At 45.1% G+C, this 5,657-nt stretch overlaps 1 long non-coding RNA gene across 1 annotated transcript; it reads left to right on the top strand.

Annotated features, from left to right (window-relative positions):
- Positions 1 to 457: 457 nt before the first annotated feature.
- On the top strand, positions 458 to 5,176 carry LOC140685947 (uncharacterized). The gene is made up of 3 exons (XR_012059416.1): positions 458 to 555; positions 4,157 to 4,267; positions 4,826 to 5,176. It is a non-coding gene; the product is annotated as an uncharacterized lncRNA (long non-coding RNA).
- The last annotated feature ends 481 nt before the right edge of the window (positions 5,177 to 5,657 follow it).

Genomic DNA, 5,657 nt, shown 5'->3' with positions numbered 1-5,657 from the left:
GGGTTTGTGGGGAGAGTGTGAGTTCATTTAATGTTACGCTGAGTTTGAGATGTTCATTAGACAAGTGAGAAGCCAAGTCACGTTGGATGCACGCATGTAGAGATGAGGAAAGGAGTCTGGGAGTCCGGGGGCCACGAGCACAGAGGCAGCACTGACAGTACGGCAGTGGCACAGTGCTGCCTTCGGTGTCTTTTTCCTCCTCTTCCCCCGCTGGAAGCAGTGCCGTTCTGGAGGGCGGGGCTTTTTGTCGTTGGCACATTGTATCCTGTAATGATTAACTCAGGTATCACTCTAGGCAGACTGTTTGCTAATGTGTGTATCTACCTGTCCATCCCCGAAGCGTAAGCCTTAATAAATACTCAGTGACTGTTTTAGGGTCGTGTCTATGACCTCACAGTCATTAGAATCTAGGGTCCTGTCACTCATTCAACTCTCTAGTCAGACCCAAACACACGGAAGTGACTGAGAGCATTATTTCTACGTCAAACGCACATTTTTGGTTAGCTGGTGGATAATAGTTCTTAATCACGGCAGAGAAAAAACTGGAATAAACAGGTAAAATTCTTCTGAAAACATGGTAGGCATATAATTACAAACTCCAGAGGGAAAGCCATGCTTCCTGCGTTAGTTTCCTGTGGCTGCTGTAACTAAGCACCAGAAACTCAGCGGTGCAAGCGGCAGAACGTCATTCTTCCACGGTTCTGAAAGGCGGAGCCCACAGTCGCGGGCAGGCGGGGCTGGGAGGGTCTTTCTTGACTTTTCCAGCTTCTGGTGTCTCCAGCCGCTCCCTGGTTCGTGGTCACGTTACTTTAACCTCTGCTGCCGTCTTCACCTGGCCTCTTCCCTGTCTCTCTGTCTTCTCCGCTCCTACCCTCAAGGACACGGGTCACTGGGGCTACGGCCACCCTAAGCCCACCATGATCACAGCTTGAGGCCCCCAGATTAGTCACGTCCAGAGAGATCTGTTTCCAAATAAGGTCACATTCTGAGGTTCCAAGTGAACTTGAAGGTTTAGGGGACAGTCTTCAACTGACTATGCTTTCTAACCAGCATTCCTCCTGTTCTAAGAAAGCAGTAAGTTATTTAAATAAAGACACATGGGCAGCATTTTTATCTGGCGTTATTTGTGACAGCAACAAGGAGGAAAGCGTTCTAAACATTTTAAAAGAAAGTAGGTAGCACATATGATAACATGGGATGTTATGCAGCATTGAACTCAACGTAGAAAGTTACTTTGTGGCAGGAGCAATTGCCCAGGATACTTCAAAAAAGATGCCAATTTATATGTACATTATAGCTGCTTTGGGGGGGAAATACTTCACTATATGGAAACGAACTTTTTTTTCCCTGAAACTTTTTTCCTAAAATGTTTTTCCAAAGAAACTGAAAAGGTTACCCAGCTGCATTTAATAAAAATCACTGGCTGTGGAGATTATAAGTGGTACTTTTAACACTTATTTTTATACTTATTCGAATAATCTAAATTCTTTAGAAAGAGCATCCTTTATTTATATTTTGAGAAAAAAAATTACAACTGTCAAAAAAGAAATCTAACAAAAAACAACCTAAGGTGGGACACTAAAATGAAAGAGAAAGATAATTGCCCTGCTCCTGTGGAATTTTGGAATGTGACTACTCGCTTAATCAATATACATAATTTATTCATCTAGACTCTTAAATGAAACAAATTCATGATAAAGAATACTGAATAGAAGAATAAAAAAATGAATTACTATGAAAGTAAGAAATGGCCACCTTTTAATGTGTTTTAATATCGAATAATTGCTAAGGAACAAAAATACAAATGATCTTAGAAATTAGCATGAAAGTTGAGGCGTCACAGTATTAGATCCAGTCTTAAGTGACAAGCATGCACCCCAGTCACTTTTCTCTAGTCCCCTGAGCCTCGTTCAGGTGTGGGTACACCGAAGGAACGCTACGAGCATTCATTACTCATTCACTGAATTACTCCCAGGAGTCTTAATCGATAATCAACTGTATTTTCAACGATCACTCTTACAGAGACTGAAGTCTCTTATAACTGACCATTCTAGAAGAACTGGCACAAAGCCCTGTCTAACGCCCTCGCTTTTTGCAGTAAGCCACCAGACAAACCAGCCATGGTCCGGGCCGCCCCACCCCGCCCCGTCCTCACCCTAGCGTGCTGCGCGTCTGGGGCACTGAAGGGCTTCAGGCTCCCCGGGCAGAGAGCTGGCTTGGAGGATGCTGATATTCTGGCTTTTGCTCCAGTGTGACTGACAGTTGGTTCTGGGTTGTGGTTGTGAGGCGGCTTTATAAATCAGCTTATGTTCTTTACGCTAAACTCAGAGAAACACATATGTCACGTGGGGTTGATCACTGCAGGGATTCTATTCCTCGGGGAGCAGAAAAGTGCACAGGGATCTCCTCAGTAACCCTCATTCCAAACAAACAAACAAAAAAAGCAGTGGGGAAAGACCCCATAAAGTTCTGCCTCGCCCTGCAAGACAGAATTCAGGATGGAGTTAAAGGCAGAATCTCAAGAGGACCTTTCTTCATCACACAATTCAATTAATTCTCAAAAAGAATAATCTGAAACCAACAAAGGCTACTGCAACCCCACACGACGATATGGGTGGATCTGCTGTGATACAACCAAGAACCGGTGGAGAGAGACAGGGAACCTTACTGGAAAGTGAGGGGAAATGATCTGAGCTGTTGACGGACAGCAGGACGTGCGCTCTGCTGACTGGACAGCAGTGGGCAGGTGGGGGTGGTTCAAAACTTCGTCCAGGAGCATCTGAGGGAGACCCAGGAGGATGAAGAGAGGGCCCCAGGCACACTCTAAAGACTGGCTGTGAGAGTCTGCTCTGTCTCCACGTGGCCCTGCTCCCCTGGCCAAACCCGTGAAGCCCTGAGAGCTGCAACCTTCTCATCCTAAAACCCGGAAACAGCACATACCCAGCCCAGTTCCCCACAGAGGATGCTATGAAAATCCAAATGAGATACACCAGGAAACGCCTTACAGACTCTAATTTCCCTACACAGCCTGTCAATCTTTTTCGCATGAGGAAAGAAACGAATGAAATGAGGCGATGCTAAAATATCTTGATCTTTGTTAGCCAGAGGTCAAGGGCTTGTACAGAGGAGTTACCGGATGCCCGAGAAATCACCCTCGTGACTTCAGCCTGCTTTTGCTGACTTCACAGTAGTCAGGTCTGCTGCTGAAGACTGAACCCTGCTTAGGGAAAAGCTGCCAGAGAGTGCCTTGGTCCTAGCTGCCCTAAGAGCGTCCTGGCACTTGTTCATGGGCAGAAATCTGGGTGAAGAAAACACAGCGCCGATGGCACACGCCGTAGGAGAGAGGGGAACGCTAGGAGCAGGTGCTTTCACCCGCGCGTTCACCAGCTGTCCATAGATCTCTCACCCCCATCCCTTCAGCCAGAAGCTCTGAAGAGGAAAAGCATCACCCCCCTGTGTTTCCCCCGGGGATATCTGCAGAAAGTCAGCTGTATTCTGGCAGCCCCCGTCTTCTTGGTGTTTATTCTCTGTAAGGGCTGCAGTGAAAGCTGAGGTCTCCCCGGGTGTGTGTGCTCTTACTGGGACCTGCTTCTCCAGGGCTACGGGATCCCAACTTCCAGAAATAGAGGTCCAATGAGAACCCTTAAGAGGGAAGGGAAAGAGAAAGGGAGAGAGGATCTTCGAGTGGAACAGCATTATTACGTCTGGGAATCAGATCATTAAAGCCAAATACAGTCTGACAATGGCTTTTGTGAGGTGCAGGAGCCGCTGTGTGTTTCTGGGCGCATCACCCAACATCATACGTGTGCTTGGCCTCTGCAGACAACGGGCTTTTCATTTATTTAGTCATTCAAACTTCCATTCACATCTGCATGATCCCAGAAAACATGGAGCATGTAGGCTACTAAGAAAACTGAGGTAAGGTTGTAACGAAACCCTGACTTCATCTTCACGTGTCTGTTAAGCACACAGGACTGCAGCTCCCACTGTGTGCTTGTTGCTGCGACTTGTCAGTAACTTGATGGCTGTAAATTTACCAAATTAATTAAATGATTTCATCCTCTTACACAATGAGTTTACTTCAGAAGGACTTCTTAGAGATAATCTTCTTTTTTTTTAATGCTCTGCGTCTCACCTTCCTGAATTTCTTCTGTAGGTGCTTCTTTGAGGAGTGTACTATGCTTTGGAAAAAAATTGGACTGGTGACTAATTCAAGAGAAGAACTCAGGACTTGAGATGAAAAGCGTCCCATGGAAGTGTGATCAGGGTGCGTTTTTCCTCCTACTCCCCATTAAATGTGATTTGCAACTCAGAGTTATGCCCCTTTATGATCAAGAAAAGTCTCCATTGTCCCTGATGCTCAGGGGTGCTGATGCATTGATTTTCTCTGACTGGGGATCTGGTAAAGTCACAGTCGATCCTGGCGTAGTCAAAGGGCCTGGCTTCTCTAAGCTGCCATCGATAGACACTGAGCCCTAAGGACATGGCCGCTCCCCGCCCGAGCTGGCTTCCTCACCAGCAGACTCTGGGCGGTCCCCGGGGCACCTCTCAGTCTCAATTCCCTTCCTGAAAATGGAAAAGAAAAAAAAAATTAATTGGTTCAATCCCTCCATTAAAAAAAAAGGGAAAAAAAAACTATTAGCGTGCTTTAGAGATTTAAACTCTAAAATATTATAATTCTGTAAATATGTTGAAAGTTAGAAGTTGCCAAGTCTTTCCCCTGTCTCAGTTAGGAGTGTATTTTCCTGGGAATGACTCTGAAGTCTGATAAAACACCTGTCTCAGGTCCAAGCACATCACCTTGACCCGCCTTACCTTTCCACAGGAACTGATGAAGAAAACTAAAAACTGCCCGGGTCCAGACAAGACTGGCACAGGGATGCTCAGGGTGTTAAGACAAGAGGCTCGATCACGCTGGTAGTTCGATGTGGGGAGATGGTCAGGCATCAGAACACAAAAGCAAATCCAGATGCCAGTTCAATGAGGTCGTGTGAACCACTGTGCAGTGGATCGGGGCCCCGATGTGAAAGGCACCGCTGGTCCCATGCAGGTCTGGCCCAGGCGTCTGGCAGCCACTTCCATCAGAAGACCTTTACTAGAGAACGGCCTACTGTCTAGGCTTAAAAATAAGAAAGGCAAAATCATTTAAAAATCGAATTTATAAAAACATGCAATTTTATATGAAATTAACCAAATTAATCAAATTAAAGCAGAGAAAAGTTAACATACAAAGAACTCATGCAACATTATATGAAAACCACCAAAGCCTCAAAAAATGGGCAAAAGCTCTGAACAGAGGATTCAAAGAAGCGAGGCTGGTTCTCACAAATGCTCACTTGTGCCAGAAATCAGGGAATTGCATGTTTGCTTATCAAATCAGAATACCCTGATACATACAGACACACGCACAGGTACATGATAAAGGTTCAACACAATAAAATGGGCCTAACCACTCACTGCTGGGGAAGCACGAAGCTAGTTAGTTTATTTGATAACAATTTGGCGACGTATGTCGGCGACATGCAGATACAAAAACCATCATCATGAATGGACTCAAAAAATGCCCGTAGGAAATATATACTATTAACAGTGATTTCTGTGTTTTGTAGTGTTATATATAGTTTAAAATAACTTTTTTACTTTATATTTTTCCATTT

This window comes from Vicugna pacos, chromosome 15 (assembly GCF_048564905.1).
Source record: "Vicugna pacos chromosome 15, VicPac4, whole genome shotgun sequence".
In the NCBI taxonomy this organism is placed as follows: Eukaryota; Metazoa; Chordata; class Mammalia; order Artiodactyla; family Camelidae; genus Vicugna; species Vicugna pacos.
This window is presented reverse-complemented; position numbering and strand designations above follow the sequence as displayed.